The 23469-nt window shown below is 39.8% G+C and overlaps 20 non-coding genes across 20 annotated transcripts; 18 read left to right on the top strand and 2 right to left on the bottom strand.

Moving 5' to 3' along the window:
* Positions 1 to 34: 34 nt before the first annotated feature.
* Positions 35 to 153, top strand: LOC140029303 (5S ribosomal RNA). Its single transcript, XR_011833207.1, has one exon. It is a non-coding gene; the product is annotated as a 5S ribosomal RNA (ribosomal RNA).
* A 1123-nt stretch (positions 154 to 1276) lies between these two features.
* On the top strand, positions 1277 to 1395 carry LOC140029302 (5S ribosomal RNA). Its single transcript, XR_011833206.1, has one exon. It is a non-coding gene; the product is annotated as a 5S ribosomal RNA (ribosomal RNA).
* A 1123-nt stretch (positions 1396 to 2518) lies between these two features.
* LOC140029301 (5S ribosomal RNA) lies at positions 2519 to 2637 on the top strand. The gene has a single exon (XR_011833205.1). It is a non-coding gene; the product is annotated as a 5S ribosomal RNA (ribosomal RNA).
* A 1122-nt stretch (positions 2638 to 3759) lies between these two features.
* On the top strand, positions 3760 to 3878 carry LOC140030186 (5S ribosomal RNA). Its single transcript, XR_011834100.1, has one exon. It is a non-coding gene; the product is annotated as a 5S ribosomal RNA (ribosomal RNA).
* A 1122-nt stretch (positions 3879 to 5000) lies between these two features.
* On the top strand, positions 5001 to 5119 carry LOC140029300 (5S ribosomal RNA). Its single transcript, XR_011833204.1, has one exon. It is a non-coding gene; the product is annotated as a 5S ribosomal RNA (ribosomal RNA).
* A 1123-nt stretch (positions 5120 to 6242) lies between these two features.
* LOC140029299 (5S ribosomal RNA) lies at positions 6243 to 6361 on the top strand. The gene has a single exon (XR_011833203.1). It is a non-coding gene; the product is annotated as a 5S ribosomal RNA (ribosomal RNA).
* Positions 6362 to 7483: 1122 nt separating this feature from the next.
* On the top strand, positions 7484 to 7602 carry LOC140029298 (5S ribosomal RNA). The gene has a single exon (XR_011833202.1). It is a non-coding gene; the product is annotated as a 5S ribosomal RNA (ribosomal RNA).
* Positions 7603 to 8724: 1122 nt separating this feature from the next.
* LOC140029297 (5S ribosomal RNA) lies at positions 8725 to 8843 on the top strand. The gene has a single exon (XR_011833201.1). It is a non-coding gene; the product is annotated as a 5S ribosomal RNA (ribosomal RNA).
* Positions 8844 to 9965: 1122 nt separating this feature from the next.
* Positions 9966 to 10084, top strand: LOC140029295 (5S ribosomal RNA). The gene has a single exon (XR_011833199.1). It is a non-coding gene; the product is annotated as a 5S ribosomal RNA (ribosomal RNA).
* A 1122-nt stretch (positions 10085 to 11206) lies between these two features.
* On the top strand, positions 11207 to 11325 carry LOC140029294 (5S ribosomal RNA). The gene has a single exon (XR_011833198.1). It is a non-coding gene; the product is annotated as a 5S ribosomal RNA (ribosomal RNA).
* A 1122-nt stretch (positions 11326 to 12447) lies between these two features.
* LOC140029293 (5S ribosomal RNA) lies at positions 12448 to 12566 on the top strand. Its single transcript, XR_011833197.1, has one exon. It is a non-coding gene; the product is annotated as a 5S ribosomal RNA (ribosomal RNA).
* Positions 12567 to 13688: 1122 nt separating this feature from the next.
* On the top strand, positions 13689 to 13807 carry LOC140029292 (5S ribosomal RNA). The gene has a single exon (XR_011833196.1). It is a non-coding gene; the product is annotated as a 5S ribosomal RNA (ribosomal RNA).
* A 1122-nt stretch (positions 13808 to 14929) lies between these two features.
* LOC140029291 (5S ribosomal RNA) lies at positions 14930 to 15048 on the top strand. The gene has a single exon (XR_011833195.1). It is a non-coding gene; the product is annotated as a 5S ribosomal RNA (ribosomal RNA).
* A 1122-nt stretch (positions 15049 to 16170) lies between these two features.
* On the top strand, positions 16171 to 16289 carry LOC140029290 (5S ribosomal RNA). Its single transcript, XR_011833194.1, has one exon. It is a non-coding gene; the product is annotated as a 5S ribosomal RNA (ribosomal RNA).
* A 1122-nt stretch (positions 16290 to 17411) lies between these two features.
* On the top strand, positions 17412 to 17530 carry LOC140029289 (5S ribosomal RNA). The gene has a single exon (XR_011833193.1). It is a non-coding gene; the product is annotated as a 5S ribosomal RNA (ribosomal RNA).
* A 1122-nt stretch (positions 17531 to 18652) lies between these two features.
* LOC140029288 (5S ribosomal RNA) lies at positions 18653 to 18771 on the top strand. The gene has a single exon (XR_011833192.1). It is a non-coding gene; the product is annotated as a 5S ribosomal RNA (ribosomal RNA).
* Positions 18772 to 19893: 1122 nt separating this feature from the next.
* On the top strand, positions 19894 to 20012 carry LOC140029287 (5S ribosomal RNA). The gene has a single exon (XR_011833191.1). It is a non-coding gene; the product is annotated as a 5S ribosomal RNA (ribosomal RNA).
* A 1020-nt stretch (positions 20013 to 21032) lies between these two features.
* Positions 21033 to 21151, top strand: LOC140032348 (5S ribosomal RNA). Its single transcript, XR_011836274.1, has one exon. It is a non-coding gene; the product is annotated as a 5S ribosomal RNA (ribosomal RNA).
* Positions 21152 to 22015: 864 nt separating this feature from the next.
* On the bottom strand, positions 22016 to 22134 carry LOC140031411 (5S ribosomal RNA). The gene has a single exon (XR_011835332.1). It is a non-coding gene; the product is annotated as a 5S ribosomal RNA (ribosomal RNA).
* Positions 22135 to 23256: 1122 nt separating this feature from the next.
* LOC140031410 (5S ribosomal RNA) lies at positions 23257 to 23375 on the bottom strand. Its single transcript, XR_011835331.1, has one exon. It is a non-coding gene; the product is annotated as a 5S ribosomal RNA (ribosomal RNA).
* Between the last annotated feature and the right edge of the window lie 94 nt (positions 23376 to 23469).

Raw genomic sequence — 23469 nt, 5'->3', positions numbered from 1 at the left:
GTAGTTTAAAAGAATAACGCGAAAGGAACATGGCGGGTGCGATCATACCAGCACTAATGCACCGGATCCCATCAGAACTCCGAAGTTAAGCGTGCTTGGGCGAGAGTAGTACTAGGATGGGTGACCCCCTGGGAAGTCCTCGTGTTGCACCCCTCTCTTTTTTGTTTCGAAATCCAAATTTCCTATTCGTTCTTTATCCTGTAGTAATTTAGCTCCGTCGGAACGATTGCTTAATATTTTGCTTCTTGTCGAAGCGTGAAGGAGGATCTGAAGGCGCGAGACAAATCAGGAACGGTACGGCTCGATCAAAGCCCGGATCGTCGCTCAAATTTGTCGGCGCAAATGTATCACCGCAACTAGGGGTGGCAATTTTCGACACGACACGAACCTAACACGAAATTAATGGGTTTGGGTTGAGGTTTCGGGAATTCGGGTCAGAATCGGGTTGGACCCGATGAACCCGAAAAGAAAACCGGTCGATTTCGGGTCAACCCGTGGTGACCTGATATGACCCGATATGACCCGTTTACGAATTAAAAATAATTTAATAAACATAAAAATAATTTTATCTAACTAAACTAAGTTATTCTTTTTTTCAAAGGCATTAATTACTTAATCCTAAACGAATTTATTTAATTTGTGTGAAGTTGAAATTATTATACTTGGACAAATAATATATTATATTATTTTTCACTTTTGTATTGTTTTAATTTATTTTATATTTTGCTTGGGATAAAACACTTTTACGGTGTTTAATTTATTTTAGATTTGATTTGGAATCATTTATTTAAATTTTTATTACTTGATTATGTAATTAGTTTTGTGAGAAATTGATTTTATTAGAAATTACAGTGATAAATTAATAAATTAAAATTAAGTTTCGGGTCATTTCGGGTCGACCCCGCCGCCCCGTAAACCTGAAATTTTCGGGTTCGGGTCAGCATACCTGACCCGTCACGGGTTGGCGGGTCGGGGTTCGGGTCAACAGATTTTCTGGCGGGTCTGTTGACCCGAACCCGACCCGCCAACCTGATTTGGACCCGAATTGCCACCCCTAACTGCAAGCGTGAAGGATTGATTTCATGATAATTTAGAGTTGCGGGATGAGGGAAAAAAACAGGGTGCAAATCAATAACAAAAAAAAATATAAAGTAAATAAATAAAAGGATAAGAGGAAAATGCTTGAATTGACGCTTAAAATGAATTTCGGTCTAGAAAAGCCACACTGCTTCGCAGGACGGGGTAGTTTAAAAGAATAACGCGAAAGGAACATGGCGGGTGCGATCATACCAGCACTAATGCACCGGATCCCATCAGAACTCCGAAGTTAAGCGTGCTTGGGCGAGAGTAGTACTAGGATGGGTGACCCCCTGGGAAGTCCTCGTGTTGCACCCCTCTCTTTTTTGTTTCGAAATCCAAATTTCCTATTCGTTCTTTATCCTGTAGTAATTTAGCTCCGTCGGAACGATTGCTTAATATTTTGCTTCTTGTCGAAGCGTGAAGGAGGATCTGAAGGCGCGAGACAAATCAGGAACGGTACGGCTCGATCAAAGCCCGGATCGTCGCTCAAATTTGTCGGCGCAAATGTATCACCGCAACTAGGGGTGGCAATTTTCGACACGACACGAACCTAACACGAAATTAATGGGTTTGGGTTGAGGTTTCGGGAATTCGGGTCAGAATCGGGTTGGACCCGATGAACCCGAAAAGAAAACCGGTCGATTTCGGGTCAACCCGTGGTGACCTGATATGACCCGATATGACCCGTTTACGAATTAAAAATAATTTAATAAACATAAAAATAATTTTATCTAACTAAACTAAGTTATTCTTTTTTTCAAAGGCATTAATTACTTAATCCTAAACGAATTTATTTAATTTGTGTGAAGTTGAAATTATTATACTTGGACAAATAATATATTATATTATTTTTCACTTTTGTATTGTTTTAATTTATTTTATATTTTGCTTGGGATAAAACACTTTTACGGTGTTTAATTTATTTTAGATTTGATTTGGAATCATTTATTTAAATTTTTATTACTTGATTATGTAATTAGTTTTGTGAGAAATTGATTTTATTAGAAATTACAGTGATAAATTAATAAATTAAAATTAAGTTTCGGGTCATTTCGGGTCGACCCCGCCGCCCCGTAAACCTGAAATTTTCGGGTTCGGGTCAGCATACCTGACCCGTCACGGGTTGGCGGGTCGGGGTTCGGGTCAACAGATTTTCTGGCGGGTCTGTTGACCCGAACCCGACCCGCCAACCTGATTTGGACCCGAATTGCCACCCCTAACTGCAAGCGTGAAGGATTGATTTCATGATAATTTAGAGTTGCGGGATGAGGGAAAAAAACAGGGTGCAAATCAATAACAAAAAAAAATATAAAGTAAATAAATAAAAGGATAAGAGGAAAATGCTTGAATTGACGCTTAAAATGAATTTCGGTCTAGAAAAGCCACACTGCTTCGCAGGACGGGGTAGTTTAAAAGAATAACGCGAAAGGAACATGGCGGGTGCGATCATACCAGCACTAATGCACCGGATCCCATCAGAACTCCGAAGTTAAGCGTGCTTGGGCGAGAGTAGTACTAGGATGGGTGACCCCCTGGGAAGTCCTCGTGTTGCACCCCTCTCTTTTTTGTTTCGAAATCCAAATTTCCTATTCGTTCTTTATCCTGTAGTAATTTAGCTCCGTCGGAACGATTGCTTAATATTTTGCTTCTTGTCGAAGCGTGAAGGAGGATCTGAAGGCGCGAGACAAATCAGGAACGGTACGGCTCGATCAAAGCCCGGATCGTCGCTCAAATTTGTCGGCGCAAATGTATCACCGCAACTAGGGGTGGCAATTTTCGACACGACACGAACCTAACACGAAATTAATGGGTTTGGGTTGAGGTTTCGGGAATTCGGGTCAGAATCGGGTTGGACCCGATGAACCCGAAAAGAAAACCGGTCGATTTCGGGTCAACCCGTGGTGACCTGATATGACCCGATATGACCCGTTTACGAATTAAAAATAATTTAATAAACATAAAAATAATTTTATCTAACTAAACTAAGTTATTCTTTTTTTCAAAGGCATTAATTACTTAATCCTAAACGAATTTATTTAATTTGTGTGAAGTTGAAATTATTATACTTGGACAAATAATATATTATATTATTTTTCACTTTTGTATTGTTTTAATTTATTTTATATTTTGCTTGGGATAAAACACTTTTACGGTGTTTAATTTATTTTAGATTTGATTTGGAATCATTTATTTAAATTTTTATTACTTGATTATGTAATTAGTTTTGTGAGAAATTGATTTTATTAGAAATTACAGTGATAAATTAATAAATTAAAATTAAGTTTCGGGTCATTTCGGGTCGACCCGCCGCCCCGTAAACCTGAAATTTTCGGGTTCGGGTCAGCATACCTGACCCGTCACGGGTTGGCGGGTCGGGGTTCGGGTCAACAGATTTTCTGGCGGGTCTGTTGACCCGAACCCGACCCGCCAACCTGATTTGGACCCGAATTGCCACCCCTAACTGCAAGCGTGAAGGATTGATTTCATGATAATTTAGAGTTGCGGGATGAGGGAAAAAAACAGGGTGCAAATCAATAACAAAAAAAAATATAAAGTAAATAAATAAAAGGATAAGAGGAAAATGCTTGAATTGACGCTTAAAATGAATTTCGGTCTAGAAAAGCCACACTGCTTCGCAGGACGGGGTAGTTTAAAAGAATAACGCGAAAGGAACATGGCGGGTGCGATCATACCAGCGCTAATGCACCGGATCCCATCAGAACTCCGAAGTTAAGCGTGCTTGGGCGAGAGTAGTACTAGGATGGGTGACCCCCTGGGAAGTCCTCGTGTTGCACCCCTCTCTTTTTTGTTTCGAAATCCAAATTTCCTATTCGTTCTTTATCCTGTAGTAATTTAGCTCCGTCGGAACGATTGCTTAATATTTTGCTTCTTGTCGAAGCGTGAAGGAGGATCTGAAGGCGCGAGACAAATCAGGAACGGTACGGCTCGATCAAAGCCCGGATCGTCGCTCAAATTTGTCGGCGCAAATGTATCACCGCAACTAGGGGTGGCAATTTTCGACACGACACGAACCTAACACGAAATTAATGGGTTTGGGTTGAGGTTTCGGGAATTCGGGTCAGAATCGGGTTGGACCCGATGAACCCGAAAAGAAAACCGGTCGATTTCGGGTCAACCCGTGGTGACCTGATATGACCCGATATGACCCGTTTACGAATTAAAAATAATTTAATAAACATAAAAATAATTTTATCTAACTAAACTAAGTTATTCTTTTTTTCAAAGGCATTAATTACTTAATCCTAAACGAATTTATTTAATTTGTGTGAAGTTGAAATTATTATACTTGGACAAATAATATATTATATTATTTTTCACTTTTGTATTGTTTTAATTTATTTTATATTTTGCTTGGGATAAAACACTTTTACGGTGTTTAATTTATTTTAGATTTGATTTGGAATCATTTATTTAAATTTTTATTACTTGATTATGTAATTAGTTTTGTGAGAAATTGATTTTATTAGAAATTACAGTGATAAATTAATAAATTAAAATTAAGTTTCGGGTCATTTCGGGTCGACCCGCCGCCCCGTAAACCTGAAATTTTCGGGTTCGGGTCAGCATACCTGACCCGTCACGGGTTGGCGGGTCGGGGTTCGGGTCAACAGATTTTCTGGCGGGTCTGTTGACCCGAACCCGACCCGCCAACCTGATTTGGACCCGAATTGCCACCCCTAACTGCAAGCGTGAAGGATTGATTTCATGATAATTTAGAGTTGCGGGATGAGGGAAAAAAACAGGGTGCAAATCAATAACAAAAAAAAATATAAAGTAAATAAATAAAAGGATAAGAGGAAAATGCTTGAATTGACGCTTAAAATGAATTTCGGTCTAGAAAAGCCACACTGCTTCGCAGGACGGGGTAGTTTAAAAGAATAACGCGAAAGGAACATGGCGGGTGCGATCATACCAGCACTAATGCACCGGATCCCATCAGAACTCCGAAGTTAAGCGTGCTTGGGCGAGAGTAGTACTAGGATGGGTGACCCCCTGGGAAGTCCTCGTGTTGCACCCCTCTCTTTTTTGTTTCGAAATCCAAATTTCCTATTCGTTCTTTATCCTGTAGTAATTTAGCTCCGTCGGAACGATTGCTTAATATTTTGCTTCTTGTCGAAGCGTGAAGGAGGATCTGAAGGCGCGAGACAAAATCAGGAACGGTACGGCTCGATCAAAGCCCGGATCGTCGCTCAAATTTGTCGGCGCAAATGTATCACCGCAACTAGGGGTGGCAATTTTCGACACGACACGAACCTAACACGAAATTAATGGGTTTGGGTTGAGGTTTCGGGAATTCGGGTCAGAATCGGGTTGGACCCGATGAACCCGAAAAGAAAACCGGTCGATTTCGGGTCAACCCGTGGTGACCTGATATGACCCGATATGACCCGTTTACGAATTAAAAATAATTTAATAAACATAAAAATAATTTTATCTAACTAAACTAAGTTATTCTTTTTTTCAAAGGCATTAATTACTTAATCCTAAACGAATTTATTTAATTTGTGTGAAGTTGAAATTATTGTACTTGGACAAATAATATATTATATTATTTTTCACTTTTGTATTGTTTTAATTTATTTTATATTTTGCTTGGGATAAAACACTTTTACGGTGTTTAATTTATTTTAGATTTGATTTGGAATCATTTATTTAAATTTTTATTACTTGATTATGTAATTAGTTTTGTGAGAAATTGATTTTATTAGAAATTACAGTGATAAATTAATAAATTAAAATTAAGTTTCGGGTCATTTCGGGTCGACCCGCCGCCCCGTAAACCTGAAATTTTCGGGTTCGGGTCAGCATACCTGACCCGTCACGGGTTGGCGGGTCGGGGTTCGGGTCAACAGATTTTCTGGCGGGTCTGTTGACCCGAACCCGACCCGCCAACCTGATTTGGACCCGAATTGCCACCCCTAACTGCAAGCGTGAAGGATTGATTTCATGATAATTTAGAGTTGCGGGATGAGGGAAAAAAACAGGGTGCAAATCAATAACAAAAAAAAATATAAAGTAAATAAATAAAAGGATAAGAGGAAAATGCTTGAATTGACGCTTAAAATGAATTTCGGTCTAGAAAAGCCACACTGCTTCGCAGGACGGGGTAGTTTAAAAGAATAACGCGAAAGGAACATGGCGGGTGCGATCATACCAGCACTAATGCACCGGATCCCATCAGAACTCCGAAGTTAAGCGTGCTTGGGCGAGAGTAGTACTAGGATGGGTGACCCCCTGGGAAGTCCTCGTGTTGCACCCCTCTCTTTTTTGTTTCGAAATCCAAATTTCCTATTCGTTCTTTATCCTGTAGTAATTTAGCTCCGTCGGAACGATTGCTTAATATTTTGCTTCTTGTCGAAGCGTGAAGGAGGATCTGAAGGCGCGAGACAAATCAGGAACGGTACGGCTCGATCAAAGCCCGGATCGTCGCTCAAATTTGTCGGCGCAAATGCATCACCGCAACTAGGGGTGGCAATTTTCGACACGACACGAACCTAACACGAAATTAATGGGTTTGGGTTGAGGTTTCGGGAATTCGGGTCAGAATCGGGTTGGACCCGATGAACCCGAAAAGAAAACCGGTCGATTTCGGGTCAACCCGTGGTGACCTGATATGACCCGATATGACCCGTTTACGAATTAAAAATAATTTAATAAACATAAAAATAATTTTATCTAACTAAACTAAGTTATTCTTTTTTTCAAAGGCATTAATTACTTAATCCTAAACGAATTTATTTAATTTGTGTGAAGTTGAAATTATTGTACTTGGACAAATAATATATTATATTATTTTTCACTTTTGTATTGTTTTAATTTATTTTATATTTTGCTTGGGATAAAACACTTTTACGGTGTTTAATTTATTTTAGATTTGATTTGGAATCATTTATTTAAATTTTTATTACTTGATTATGTAATTAGTTTTGTGAGAAATTGATTTTATTAGAAATTACAGTGATAAATTAATAAATTAAAATTAAGTTTCGGGTCATTTCGGGTCGACCCGCCGCCCCGTAAACCTGAAATTTTCGGGTTCGGGTCAGCATACCTGACCCGTCACGGGTTGGCGGGTCGGGGTTCGGGTCAACAGATTTTCTGGCGGGTCTGTTGACCCGAACCCGACCCGCCAACCTGATTTGGACCCGAATTGCCACCCCTAACTGCAAGCGTGAAGGATTGATTTCATGATAATTTAGAGTTGCGGGATGAGGGAAAAAAACAGGGTGCAAATCAATAACAAAAAAAAATATAAAGTAAATAAATAAAAGGATAAGAGGAAAATGCTTGAATTGACGCTTAAAATGAATTTCGGTCTAGAAAAGCCACACTGCTTCGCAGGACGGGGTAGTTTAAAAGAATAACGCGAAAGGAACATGGCGGGTGCGATCATACCAGCACTAATGCACCGGATCCCATCAGAACTCCGAAGTTAAGCGTGCTTGGGCGAGAGTAGTACTAGGATGGGTGACCCCCTGGGAAGTCCTCGTGTTGCACCCCTCTCTTTTTTGTTTCGAAATCCAAATTTCCTATTCGTTCTTTATCCTGTAGTAATTTAGCTCCGTCGGAACGATTGCTTAATATTTTGCTTCTTGTCGAAGCGTGAAGGAGGATCTGAAGGCGCGAGACAAATCAGGAACGGTACGGCTCGATCAAAGCCCGGATCGTCGCTCAAATTTGTCGGCGCAAATGCATCACCGCAACTAGGGGTGGCAATTTTCGACACGACACGAACCTAACACGAAATTAATGGGTTTGGGTTGAGGTTTCGGGAATTCGGGTCAGAATCGGGTTGGACCCGATGAACCCGAAAAGAAAACCGGTCGATTTCGGGTCAACCCGTGGTGACCTGATATGACCCGATATGACCCGTTTACGAATTAAAAATAATTTAATAAACATAAAAATAATTTTATCTAACTAAACTAAGTTATTCTTTTTTTCAAAGGCATTAATTACTTAATCCTAAACGAATTTATTTAATTTGTGTGAAGTTGAAATTATTGTACTTGGACAAATAATATATTATATTATTTTTCACTTTTGTATTGTTTTAATTTATTTTATATTTTGCTTGGGATAAAACACTTTTACGGTGTTTAATTTATTTTAGATTTGATTTGGAATCATTTATTTAAATTTTTATTACTTGATTATGTAATTAGTTTTGTGAGAAATTGATTTTATTAGAAATTACAGTGATAAATTAATAAATTAAAATTAAGTTTCGGGTCATTTCGGGTCGACCCGCCGCCCCGTAAACCTGAAATTTTCGGGTTCGGGTCAGCATACCTGACCCGTCACGGGTTGGCGGGTCGGGGTTCGGGTCAACAGATTTTCTGGCGGGTCTGTTGACCCGAACCCGACCCGCCAACCTGATTTGGACCCGAATTGCCACCCCTAACTGCAAGCGTGAAGGATTGATTTCATGATAATTTAGAGTTGCGGGATGAGGGAAAAAAACAGGGTGCAAATCAATAACAAAAAAAAATATAAAGTAAATAAATAAAAGGATAAGAGGAAAATGCTTGAATTGACGCTTAAAATGAATTTCGGTCTAGAAAAGCCACACTGCTTCGCAGGACGGGGTAGTTTAAAAGAATAACGCGAAAGGAACATGGCGGGTGCGATCATACCAGCACTAATGCACCGGATCCCATCAGAACTCCGAAGTTAAGCGTGCTTGGGCGAGAGTAGTACTAGGATGGGTGACCCCCTGGGAAGTCCTCGTGTTGCACCCCTCTCTTTTTTGTTTCGAAATCCAAATTTCCTATTCGTTCTTTATCCTGTAGTAATTTAGCTCCGTCGGAACGATTGCTTAATATTTTGCTTCTTGTCGAAGCGTGAAGGAGGATCTGAAGGCGCGAGACAAATCAGGAACGGTACGGCTCGATCAAAGCCCGGATCGTCGCTCAAATTTGTCGGCGCAAATGCATCACCGCAACTAGGGGTGGCAATTTTCGACACGACACGAACCTAACACGAAATTAATGGGTTTGGGTTGAGGTTTCGGGAATTCGGGTCAGAATCGGGTTGGACCCGATGAACCCGAAAAGAAAACCGGTCGATTTCGGGTCAACCCGTGGTGACCTGATATGACCCGATATGACCCGTTTACGAATTAAAAATAATTTAATAAACATAAAAATAATTTTATCTAACTAAACTAAGTTATTCTTTTTTTCAAAGGCATTAATTACTTAATCCTAAACGAATTTATTTAATTTGTGTGAAGTTGAAATTATTGTACTTGGACAAATAATATATTATATTATTTTTCACTTTTGTATTGTTTTAATTTATTTTATATTTTGCTTGGGATAAAACACTTTTACGGTGTTTAATTTATTTTAGATTTGATTTGGAATCATTTATTTAAATTTTTATTACTTGATTATGTAATTAGTTTTGTGAGAAATTGATTTTATTAGAAATTACAGTGATAAATTAATAAATTAAAATTAAGTTTCGGGTCATTTCGGGTCGACCCGCCGCCCCGTAAACCTGAAATTTTCGGGTTCGGGTCAGCATACCTGACCCGTCACGGGTTGGCGGGTCGGGGTTCGGGTCAACAGATTTTCTGGCGGGTCTGTTGACCCGAACCCGACCCGCCAACCTGATTTGGACCCGAATTGCCACCCCTAACTGCAAGCGTGAAGGATTGATTTCATGATAATTTAGAGTTGCGGGATGAGGGAAAAAAACAGGGTGCAAATCAATAACAAAAAAAAATATAAAGTAAATAAATAAAAGGATAAGAGGAAAATGCTTGAATTGACGCTTAAAATGAATTTCGGTCTAGAAAAGCCACACTGCTTCGCAGGACGGGGTAGTTTAAAAGAATAACGCGAAAGGAACATGGCGGGTGCGATCATACCAGCACTAATGCACCGGATCCCATCAGAACTCCGAAGTTAAGCGTGCTTGGGCGAGAGTAGTACTAGGATGGGTGACCCCCTGGGAAGTCCTCGTGTTGCACCCCTCTCTTTTTTGTTTCGAAATCCAAATTTCCTATTCGTTCTTTATCCTGTAGTAATTTAGCTCCGTCGGAACGATTGCTTAATATTTTGCTTCTTGTCGAAGCGTGAAGGAGGATCTGAAGGCGCGAGACAAATCAGGAACGGTACGGCTCGATCAAAGCCCGGATCGTCGCTCAAATTTGTCGGCGCAAATGCATCACCGCAACTAGGGGTGGCAATTTTCGACACGACACGAACCTAACACGAAATTAATGGGTTTGGGTTGAGGTTTCGGGAATTCGGGTCAGAATCGGGTTGGACCCGATGAACCCGAAAAGAAAACCGGTCGATTTCGGGTCAACCCGTGGTGACCTGATATGACCCGATATGACCCGTTTACGAATTAAAAATAATTTAATAAACATAAAAATAATTTTATCTAACTAAACTAAGTTATTCTTTTTTTCAAAGGCATTAATTACTTAATCCTAAACGAATTTATTTAATTTGTGTGAAGTTGAAATTATTGTACTTGGACAAATAATATATTATATTATTTTTCACTTTTGTATTGTTTTAATTTATTTTATATTTTGCTTGGGATAAAACACTTTTACGGTGTTTAATTTATTTTAGATTTGATTTGGAATCATTTATTTAAATTTTTATTACTTGATTATGTAATTAGTTTTGTGAGAAATTGATTTTATTAGAAATTACAGTGATAAATTAATAAATTAAAATTAAGTTTCGGGTCATTTCGGGTCGACCCGCCGCCCCGTAAACCTGAAATTTTCGGGTTCGGGTCAGCATACCTGACCCGTCACGGGTTGGCGGGTCGGGGTTCGGGTCAACAGATTTTCTGGCGGGTCTGTTGACCCGAACCCGACCCGCCAACCTGATTTGGACCCGAATTGCCACCCCTAACTGCAAGCGTGAAGGATTGATTTCATGATAATTTAGAGTTGCGGGATGAGGGAAAAAAACAGGGTGCAAATCAATAACAAAAAAAAATATAAAGTAAATAAATAAAAGGATAAGAGGAAAATGCTTGAATTGACGCTTAAAATGAATTTCGGTCTAGAAAAGCCACACTGCTTCGCAGGACGGGGTAGTTTAAAAGAATAACGCGAAAGGAACATGGCGGGTGCGATCATACCAGCACTAATGCACCGGATCCCATCAGAACTCCGAAGTTAAGCGTGCTTGGGCGAGAGTAGTACTAGGATGGGTGACCCCCTGGGAAGTCCTCGTGTTGCACCCCTCTCTTTTTTGTTTCGAAATCCAAATTTCCTATTCGTTCTTTATCCTGTAGTAATTTAGCTCCGTCGGAACGATTGCTTAATATTTTGCTTCTTGTCGAAGCGTGAAGGAGGATCTGAAGGCGCGAGACAAATCAGGAACGGTACGGCTCGATCAAAGCCCGGATCGTCGCTCAAATTTGTCGGCGCAAATGCATCACCGCAACTAGGGGTGGCAATTTTCGACACGACACGAACCTAACACGAAATTAATGGGTTTGGGTTGAGGTTTCGGGAATTCGGGTCAGAATCGGGTTGGACCCGATGAACCCGAAAAGAAAACCGGTCGATTTCGGGTCAACCCGTGGTGACCTGATATGACCCGATATGACCCGTTTACGAATTAAAAATAATTTAATAAACATAAAAATAATTTTATCTAACTAAACTAAGTTATTCTTTTTTTCAAAGGCATTAATTACTTAATCCTAAACGAATTTATTTAATTTGTGTGAAGTTGAAATTATTGTACTTGGACAAATAATATATTATATTATTTTTCACTTTTGTATTGTTTTAATTTATTTTATATTTTGCTTGGGATAAAACACTTTTACGGTGTTTAATTTATTTTAGATTTGATTTGGAATCATTTATTTAAATTTTTATTACTTGATTATGTAATTAGTTTTGTGAGAAATTGATTTTATTAGAAATTACAGTGATAAATTAATAAATTAAAATTAAGTTTCGGGTCATTTCGGGTCGACCCGCCGCCCCGTAAACCTGAAATTTTCGGGTTCGGGTCAGCATACCTGACCCGTCACGGGTTGGCGGGTCGGGGTTCGGGTCAACAGATTTTCTGGCGGGTCTGTTGACCCGAACCCGACCCGCCAACCTGATTTGGACCCGAATTGCCACCCCTAACTGCAAGCGTGAAGGATTGATTTCATGATAATTTAGAGTTGCGGGATGAGGGAAAAAAACAGGGTGCAAATCAATAACAAAAAAAAATATAAAGTAAATAAATAAAAGGATAAGAGGAAAATGCTTGAATTGACGCTTAAAATGAATTTCGGTCTAGAAAAGCCACACTGCTTCGCAGGACGGGGTAGTTTAAAAGAATAACGCGAAAGGAACATGGCGGGTGCGATCATACCAGCACTAATGCACCGGATCCCATCAGAACTCCGAAGTTAAGCGTGCTTGGGCGAGAGTAGTACTAGGATGGGTGACCCCCTGGGAAGTCCTCGTGTTGCACCCCTCTCTTTTTTGTTTCGAAATCCAAATTTCCTATTCGTTCTTTATCCTGTAGTAATTTAGCTCCGTCGGAACGATTGCTTAATATTTTGCTTCTTGTCGAAGCGTGAAGGAGGATCTGAAGGCGCGAGACAAATCAGGAACGGTACGGCTCGATCAAAGCCCGGATCGTCGCTCAAATTTGTCGGCGCAAATGCATCACCGCAACTAGGGGTGGCAATTTTCGACACGACACGAACCTAACACGAAATTAATGGGTTTGGGTTGAGGTTTCGGGAATTCGGGTCAGAATCGGGTTGGACCCGATGAACCCGAAAAGAAAACCGGTCGATTTCGGGTCAACCCGTGGTGACCTGATATGACCCGATATGACCCGTTTACGAATTAAAAATAATTTAATAAACATAAAAATAATTTTATCTAACTAAACTAAGTTATTCTTTTTTTCAAAGGCATTAATTACTTAATCCTAAACGAATTTATTTAATTTGTGTGAAGTTGAAATTATTGTACTTGGACAAATAATATATTATATTATTTTTCACTTTTGTATTGTTTTAATTTATTTTATATTTTGCTTGGGATAAAACACTTTTACGGTGTTTAATTTATTTTAGATTTGATTTGGAATCATTTATTTAAATTTTTATTACTTGATTATGTAATTAGTTTTGTGAGAAATTGATTTTATTAGAAATTACAGTGATAAATTAATAAATTAAAATTAAGTTTCGGGTCATTTCGGGTCGACCCGCCGCCCCGTAAACCTGAAATTTTCGGGTTCGGGTCAGCATACCTGACCCGTCACGGGTTGGCGGGTCGGGGTTCGGGTCAACAGATTTTCTGGCGGGTCTGTTGACCCGAACCCGACCCGCCAACCTGATTTGGACCCGAATTGCCACCCCTAACTGCAAGCGTGAAGGATTGATTTCATGATAATTTAGAGTTGCGGGATGAGGGAAAAAAACAGGGTGCAAATCAATAACAAAAAAAAATATAAAGTAAATAAATAAAAGGATAAGAGGAAAATGCTTGAATTGACGCTTAAAATGAATTTCGGTCTAGAAAAGCCACACTGCTTCGCAGGACGGGGTAGTTTAAAAGAATAACGCGAAAGGAACATGGCGGGTGCGATCATACCAGCACTAATGCACCGGATCCCATCAGAACTCCGAAGTTAAGCGTGCTTGGGCGAGAGTAGTACTAGGATGGGTGACCCCCTGGGAAGTCCTCGTGTTGCACCCCTCTCTTTTTTGTTTCGAAATCCAAATTTCCTATTCGTTCTTTATCCTGTAGTAATTTAGCTCCGTCGGAACGATTGCTTAATATTTTGCTTCTTGTCGAAGCGTGAAGGAGGATCTGAAGGCGCGAGACAAATCAGGAACGGTACGGCTCGATCAAAGCCCGGATCGTCGCTCAAATTTGTCGGCGCAAATGCATCACCGCAACTAGGGGTGGCAATTTTCGACACGACACGAACCTAACACGAAATTAATGGGTTTGGGTTGAGGTTTCGGGAATTCGGGTCAGAATCGGGTTGGACCCGATGAACCCGAAAAGAAAACCGGTCGATTTCGGGTCAACCCGTGGTGACCTGATATGACCCGATATGACCCGTTTACGAATTAAAAATAATTTAATAAACATAAAAATAATTTTATCTAACTAAACTAAGTTATTCTTTTTTTCAAAGGCATTAATTACTTAATCCTAAACGAATTTATTTAATTTGTGTGAAGTTGAAATTATTGTACTTGGACAAATAATATATTATATTATTTTTCACTTTTGTATTGTTTTAATTTATTTTATATTTTGCTTGGGATAAAACACTTTTACGGTGTTTAATTTATTTTAGATTTGATTTGGAATCATTTATTTAAATTTTTATTACTTGATTATGTAATTAGTTTTGTGAGAAATTGATTTTATTAGAAATTACAGTGATAAATTAATAAATTAAAATTAAGTTTCGGGTCATTTCGGGTCGACCCGCCGCCCCGTAAACCTGAAATTTTCGGGTTCGGGTCAGCATACCTGACCCGTCACGGGTTGGCGGGTCGGGGTTCGGGTCAACAGATTTTCTGGCGGGTCTGTTGACCCGAACCCGACCCGCCAACCTGATTTGGACCCGAATTGCCACCCCTAACTGCAAGCGTGAAGGATTGATTTCATGATAATTTAGAGTTGCGGGATGAGGGAAAAAAACAGGGTGCAAATCAATAACAAAAAAAAATATAAAGTAAATAAATAAAAGGATAAGAGGAAAATGCTTGAATTGACGCTTAAAATGAATTTCGGTCTAGAAAAGCCACACTGCTTCGCAGGACGGGGTAGTTTAAAAGAATAACGCGAAAGGAACATGGCGGGTGCGATCATACCAGCACTAATGCACCGGATCCCATCAGAACTCCGAAGTTAAGCGTGCTTGGGCGAGAGTAGTACTAGGATGGGTGACCCCCTGGGAAGTCCTCGTGTTGCACCCCTCTCTTTTTTGTTTCGAAATCCAAATTTCCTATTCGTTCTTTATCCTGTAGTAATTTAGCTCCGTCGGAACGATTGCTTAATATTTTGCTTCTTGTCGAAGCGTGAAGGAGGATCTGAAGGCGCGAGACAAATCAGGAACGGTACGGCTCGATCAAAGCCCGGATCGTCGCTCAAATTTGTCGGCGCAAATGCATCACCGCAACTAGGGGTGGCAATTTTCGACACGACACGAACCTAACACGAAATTAATGGGTTTGGGTTGAGGTTTCGGGAATTCGGGTCAGAATCGGGTTGGACCCGATGAACCCGAAAAGAAAACCGGTCGATTTCGGGTCAACCCGTGGTGACCTGATATGACCCGATATGACCCGTTTACGAATTAAAAATAATTTAATAAACATAAAAATAATTTTATCTAACTAAACTAAGTTATTCTTTTTTTCAAAGGCATTAATTACTTAATCCTAAACGAATTTATTTAATTTGTGTGAAGTTGAAATTATTGTACTTGGACAAATAATATATTATATTATTTTTCACTTTTGTATTGTTTTAATTTATTTTATATTTTGCTTGGGATAAAACACTTTTACGGTGTTTAATTTATTTTAGATTTGATTTGGAATCATTTATTTAAATTTTTATTACTTGATTATGTAATTAGTTTTGTGAGAAATTGATTTTATTAGAAATTACAGTGATAAATTAATAAATTAAAATTAAGTTTCGGGTCATTTCGGGTCGACCCGCCGCCCCGTAAACCTGAAATTTTCGGGTTCGGGTCAGCATACCTGACCCGTCACGGGTTGGCGGGTCGGGGTTCGGGTCAACAGATTTTCTGGCGGGTCTGTTGACCCGAACCCGACCCGCCAACCTGATTTGGACCCGAATTGCCACCCCTAACTGCAAGCGTGAAGGATTGATTTCATGATAATTTAGAGTTGCGGGATGAGGGAAAAAAACAGGGTGCAAATCAATAACAAAAAAAAATATAAAGTAAATAAATAAAAGGATAAGAGGAAAATGCTTGAATTGACGCTTAAAATGAATTTCGGTCTAGAAAAGCCACACTGCTTCGCAGGACGGGGTAGTTTAAAAGAATAACGCGAAAGGAACATGGCGGGTGCGATCATACCAGCACTAATGCACCGGATCCCATCAGAACTCCGAAGTTAAGCGTGCTTGGGCGAGAGTAGTACTAGGATGGGTGACCCCCTGGGAAGTCCTCGTGTTGCACCCCTCTCTTTTTTGTTTCGAAATCCGAATTTCCTATTCGTTCTTTATCCTGTAGTAATTTAGCTCCGTCGGAACGATTGCTTAATATTTTGCTTCTTGTCGAAGCGTGAAGGAGGATCTGAAGGCGCGAGACAAATCAGGAACGGTACGGCTCGATCAAAGCCCGGATCGTCGCTCAAATTTGTCGGCGCAAATGCATCACCGCAACTAGGGGTGGCAATTTTCGACACGACACGAACCTAACACGAAATTAATGGGTTTGGGTTGAGGTTTCGGGAATTCGGGTCAGAATCGGGTTGGACCCGATGAACCCGAAAAGAAAACCGGTCGATTTCGGGTCAACCCGTGGTGACCTGATATGACCCGATATGACCCGTTTACGAATTAAAAATAATTTAATAAACATAAAAATAATTTTATCTAACTAAACTAAGTTATTCTTTTTTTCAAAGGCATTAATTACTTAATCCTAAACGAATTTATTTAATTTGTGTGAAGTTGAAATTATTGTACTTGGACAAATAATATATTATATTATTTTTCACTTTTGTATTGTTTTAATTTATTTTATATTTTGCTTGGGATAAAACACTTTTACGGTGTTTAATTTATTTTAGATTTGATTTGGAATCATTTATTTAAATTTTTATTACTTGATTATGTAATTAGTTTTGTGAGAAATTGATTTTATTAGAAATTACAGTGATAAATTAATAAATTAAAATTAAGTTTCGGGTCATTTCGGGTCGACCCGCCGCCCCGTAAACCTGAAATTTTCGGGTTCGGGTCAGCATACCTGACCCGTCACGGGTTGGCGGGTCGGGGTTCGGGTCAACAGATTTTCTGGCGGGTCTGTTGACCCGAACCCGACCCGCCAACCTGATTTGGACCCGAATTGCCACCCCTAACTGCAAGCGTGAAGGATTGATTTCATGATAATTTAGAGTTGCGGGATGAGGGAAAAAAACAGGGTGCAAATCAATAACAAAAAAAAATATAAAGTAAATAAATAAAAGGATAAGAGGAAAATGCTTGAATTGACGCTTAAAATGAATTTCGGTCTAGAAAAGCCACACTGCTTCGCAGGACGGGGTAGTTTAAAAGAATAACGCGAAAGGAACATGGCGGGTGCGATCATACCAGCACTAATGCACCGGATCCCATCAGAACTCCGAAGTTAAGCGTGCTTGGGCGAGAGTAGTACTAGGATGGGTGACCCCCTGGGAAGTCCTCGTGTTGCACCCCTCTCTTTTTTGTTTCGAAATCCGAATTTCCTATTCGTTCTTTATCCTGTAGTAATTTAGCTCCGTCGGAACGATTGCTTAATATTTTGCTTCTTGTCGAAGCGTGAAGGAGGATCTGAAGGCGCGAGACAAATCAGGAACGGTACGGCTCGATCAAAGCCCGGATCGTCGCTCAAATTTGTCGGCGCAAATGCATCACCGCAACTAGGGGTGGCAATTTTCGACACGACACGAACCTAACACGAAATTAATGGGTTTGGGTTGAGGTTTCGGGAATTCGGGTCAGAATCGGGTTGGACCCGATGAACCCGAAAAGAAAACCGGTCGATTTCGGGTCAACCCGTGGTGACCTGATATGACCCGATATGACCCGTTTACGAATTAAAAATAATTTAATAAACATAAAAATAATTTTATCTAACTAAACTAAGTTATTCTTTTTTTCAAAGGCATTAATTACTTAATCCTAAACGAATTTATTTAATTTGTGTGAAGTTGAAATTATTGTACTTGGACAAATAATATATTATATTATTTTTCACTTTTGTATTGTTTTAATTTATTTTATATTTTGCTTGGGATAAAACACTTTTACGGTGTTTAATTTATTTTAGATTTGATTTGGAATCATTTATTTAAATTTTTATTACTTGATTATGTAATTAGTTTTGTGAGAAATTGATTTTATTAGAAATTACAGTGATAAATTAATAAATTAAAATTAAGTTTCGGGTCATTTCGGGTCGACCCGCCGCCCCGTAAACCTGAAATTTTCGGGTTCGGGTCAGCATACCTGACCCGTCACGGGTTGGCGGGTCGGGGTTCGGGTCAACAGATTTTCTGGCGGGTCTGTTGACCCGAACCCGACCCGCCAACCTGATTTGGACCCGAATTGCCACCCCTAACTGCAAGCGTGAAGGATTGATTTCATGATAATTTAGAGTTGCGGGATGAGGGAAAAAAACAGGGTGCAAATCAATAACAAAAAAAAATATAAAGTAAATAAATAAAAGGATAAGAGGAAAATGCTTGAATTGACGCTTAAAATGAATTTCGGTCTAGAAAAGCCACACTGCTTCGCAGGACGGGGTAGTTTAAAAGAATAACGCGAAAGGAACATGGCGGGTGCGATCATACCAGCACTAATGCACCGGATCCCATCAGAACTCCGAAGTTAAGCGTGCTTGGGCGAGAGTAGTACTAGGATGGGTGACCCCCTGGGAAGTCCTCGTGTTGCACCCCTCTCTTTTTTGTTTCGAAATCCAAATTTCCTATTCGTTCTTTATCCTGTAGTAATTTAGCTCCGTCGGAACGATTGCTTAATATTTTGCTTCTTGTCGAAGCGTGAAGGAGGATCTGAAGGCGCGAGACAAATCAGGAACGGTACGGCTCGATCAAAGCCCGGATCGTCGCTCAAATTTGTCGGCGCAAATGCATCACCGCAACTAGGGGTGGCAATTTTCGACACGACACGAACCTAACACGAAATTAATGGGTTTGGGTTGAGGTTTCGGGAATTCGGGTCAGAATCGGGTTGGACCCGATGAACCCGAAAAGAAAACCGGTCGATTTCGGGTCAACCCGTGGTGACCTGATATGACCCGATATGACCCGTTTACGAATTAAAAATAATTTAATAAACATAAAAATAATTTTATCTAACTAAACTAAGTTATTCTTTTTTTCAAAGGCATTAATTACTTAATCCTAAACGAATTTATTTAATTTGTGTGAAGTTGAAATTATTGTACTTGGACAAATAATATATTATATTATTTTTCACTTTTGTATTGTTTTAATTTATTTTATATTTTGCTTGGGATAAAACACTTTTACGGTGTTTAATTTATTTTAGATTTGATTTGGAATCATTTATTTAAATTTTTATTACTTGATTATGTAATTAGTTTTGTGAGAAATTGATTTTATTAGAAATTACAGTGATAAATTAATAAATTAAAATTAAGTTTCGGGTCATTTCGGGTCGACCCGCCGCCCCGTAAACCTGAAATTTTCGGGTTCGGGTCAGCATACCTGACCCGTCACGGGTTGGCGGGTCGGGGTTCGGGTCAACAGATTTTCTGGCGGGTCTGTTGACCCGAACCCGACCCGCCAACCTGATTTGGACCCGAATTGCCACCCCTAACTGCAAGCGTGAAGGATTGATTTCATGATAATTTAGAGTTGCGGGATGAGGGAAAAAAACAGGGTGCAAATCAATAACAAAAAAAAATATAAAGTAAATAAATAAAAGGATAAGAGGAAAATGCTTGAATTGACGCTTAAAATGAATTTCGGTCTAGAAAAGCCACACTGCTTCGCAGGACGGGGTAGTTTAAAAGAATAACGCGAAAGGAACATGGCGGGTGCGATCATACCAGCACTAATGCACCGGATCCCATCAGAACTCCGAAGTTAAGCGTGCTTGGGCGAGAGTAGTACTAGGATGGGTGACCCCCTGGGAAGTCCTCGTGTTGCACCCCTCTCTTTTTTGTTTCGAAATCCGAATTTCCTATTCGTTCTTTATCCTGTAGTAATTTAGCTCCGTCGGAACGATTGCTTAATATTTTGCTTCTTGTCGAAGCGTGAAGGAGGATCTGAAGGCGCGAGACAAATCAGGAACGGTACGGCTCGATCAAAGCCCGGATCGTCGCTCAAATTTGTCGGCGCAAATGCATCACCGCAACTAGGGGTGGCAATTTTCGACACGACACGAACCTAACACGAAATTAATGGGTTTGGGTTGAGGTTTCGGGAATTCGGGTCAGAATCGGGTTGGACCCGATGAACCCGAAAAGAAAACCGGTCGATTTCGGGTCAACCCGTGGTGACCTGATATGACCCGATATGACCCGTTTACGAATTAAAAATAATTTAATAAACATAAAAATAATTTTATCTAACTAAACTAAGTTATTCTTTTTTTCAAAGGCATTAATTACTTAATCCTAAACGAATTTATTTAATTTGTGTGAAGTTGAAATTATTGTACTTGGACAAATAATATATTATATTATTTTTCACTTTTGTATTGTTTTAATTTATTTTATATTTTGCTTGGGATAAAACACTTTTACGGTGTTTAATTTATTTTAGATTTGATTTGGAATCATTTATTTAAATTTTTATTACTTGATTATGTAATTAGTTTTGTGAGAAATTGATTTTATTAGAAATTACAGTGATAAATTAATAAATTAAAATTAAGTTTCGGGTCATTTCGGGTCGACCCGCCGCCCCGTAAACCTGAAATTTTCGGGTTCGGGTCAGCATACCTGACCCGTCACGGGTTGGCGGGTCGGGGTTCGGGTCAACAGATTTTCTGGCGGGTCTGTTGACCCGAACCCGACCCGCCAACCTGATTTGGACCCGAATTGCCACCCCTAACTGCAAGCGTGAAGGATTGATTTCATGATAATTTAGAGTTGCGGGATGAGGGAAAAAAACAGGGTGCAAATCAATAACAAAAAAAAATATAAAGTAAATAAATAAAAGGATAAGAGGAAAACGATCATACCAGCACTAATGCACCGGATCCCATCAGAACTCCGAAGTTAAGCGTGCTTGGGCGAGAGTAGTACTAGGATGGGTGACCCCCTGGGAAGTCCTCGTGTTGCACCCCTCTCTTTTTTGTTTCGAAATCCAAATTTCCTATTCGTTCTTTATCCTGTAGTAATTTAGCTCCGTCGGAACGATTGCTTAATATTTTGCTTCTTGTCGAAGCGTGAAGGAGGATCTGAAGGCGCGAGACAAATCAGGAACGGTACGGCTCGATCAAAGCCCGGATCGTCGCTCAAATTTGTCGGCGCAAATGCATCACCGCAACTAGGGGTGGCAATTTTCGACACGACACGAACCTAACACGAAATTAATGGGTTTGGGTTGAGGTTTCGGGAATTCGGGTCAGAATCGGGTTGGACCCGATGAACCCGAAAAGAAAACCGGTCGATTTCGGGTCAACCCGTGGTGACCTGATATGACCCGATATGACCCGTTTACGAATTAAAAATAATTTAATAAACATAAAAATAATTTTATCTAACTAAACTAAGTTATTCTTTTTTTCAAAGGCATTAATTACTTAATCCTAAACGAATTTATTTAATTTGTGTGAAGTTGAAATTATTGTACTTGGACAAATAATATATTATATTATTTTTCACTTTTGTATTGTTTTAATTTATTTTATATTAACCCGATTCTGACCCGAATTCCCGAAACCTCAACCCAAACCCATTAATTTCGTGTTAGGTTCGTGTCGTGTCGAAAATTGCCACCCCTAGTTGCGGTGATACATTTGCGCCGACAAATTTGAGCGACGATCCGGGCTTTGATCGAGCCGTACCGTTCCTGATTTGTCTCGCGCCTTCAGATCCTCCTTCACGCTTCGACAAGAAGCAAAATATTAAGCAATCGTTCCGACGGAGCTAAATTACTACAGGATAAAGAACGAATAGGAAATTTGGATTTCGAAACAAAAAAGAGAGGGGTGCAACACGAGGACGTCCCAGGGGGTCACCCATCCTAGTACTACTCTCGCCCAAGCACGCTTAACTTCGGAGTTCTGATGGGATCCGGTGCATTAGTGCTGGTATGATCGCACCCGCCATGTTCCTTTCGCGTTATTCTTTTAAACTACCCCGTCCTGCGAAGCAGTGTGGCTTTTCTAGACCGAAATTCATTTTAAGCGTCAATTCAAGCATTTTCCTCTTATCCTTTTATTTATTTACTTTATATATTTTTTTGTTATTGATTTGCACCCTGTTTTTTTCCCTCATCCCGCAACTCTAAATTATCATGAAATCAATCCTTCACGCTTGCAGTCAGGGGTGGCAATTCGGGTCCAAATCAGGTTGGCGGGTCGGGTTCGGGTCAACAGACCCGCCAGAAAATCTGTTGACCCGAACCCCGACCCGCCAACCCGTGACGGGTCAGGTATGCTGACCCGAACCCGAAAATTTCAGGTTTACGGGGCGGCGGGTCGACCCGAAATGACCCGAAACTTAATTTTAATTTATTAATTTATCACTGTAATTTCTAATAAAATCAATTTCTCACAAAACTAATTACATAATCAAGTAATAAAAATTTAAATAAATGATTCCAAATCAAATCTAAAATAAATTAAACACCGTAAAAGTGTTTTATCCCAAGCAAAATATAAAATAAATTAAAACAATACAAAAGTGAAAAATAATATAATATATTATTTGTCCAAGTATAATAATTTCAACTTCACACAAATTAAATAAATTCGTTTAGGATTAAGTAATTAATGCCTTTGAAAAAAAGAATAACTTAGTTTAGTTAGATAAAATTATTTTTATGTTTATTAAATTATTTTTAATTCGTAAACGGGTCATATCGGGTCATATCAGGTCACCACGGGTTGACCCGAAATCGACCGGTTTTCTTTTCGGGTTCATCGGGTCCAACCCGATTCTGACCCGAATTCCCGAAACCTCAACCCAAACCCATTAATTTCGTGTTAGGTTCGTGTCGTGTCGAAAATTGCCACCCCTAGTTGCGGTGATACATTTGCGCCGACAAATTTGAGCGACGATCCGGGCTTTGATCGAGCCGTACCGTTCCTGATTTGTCTCGCGCCTTCAGATCCTCCTTCACGCTTCGACAAGAAGCAAAATATTAAGCAATCGTTCCGACGGAGCTAAATTACTACAGGATAAAGAACGAATAGGAAATTTGGATTTCGAAACAAAAAAGAGAGGGGTGCAACACGAGGACGTCCCAGGGGGTCACCCATCCTAGTACTACTCTCGCCCAAGCACGCTTAACTTCGGAGTTCTGATGGGATCCGGTGCATTAGTGCTGGTATGATCGCACCCGCCATGTTCCTTTCGCGTTATTCTTTTAAACTACCCCGTCCTGCGAAGCAGTGTGGCTTTTCTAGACCGAAATTCATTTTAAGCGTCAATTCAA

Source organism: Coffea arabica, chromosome 11e, assembly GCF_036785885.1.
Source record: "Coffea arabica cultivar ET-39 chromosome 11e, Coffea Arabica ET-39 HiFi, whole genome shotgun sequence".
In the NCBI taxonomy this organism is placed as follows: Eukaryota; Viridiplantae; Streptophyta; class Magnoliopsida; order Gentianales; family Rubiaceae; genus Coffea; species Coffea arabica.
This window is presented reverse-complemented; position numbering and strand designations above follow the sequence as displayed.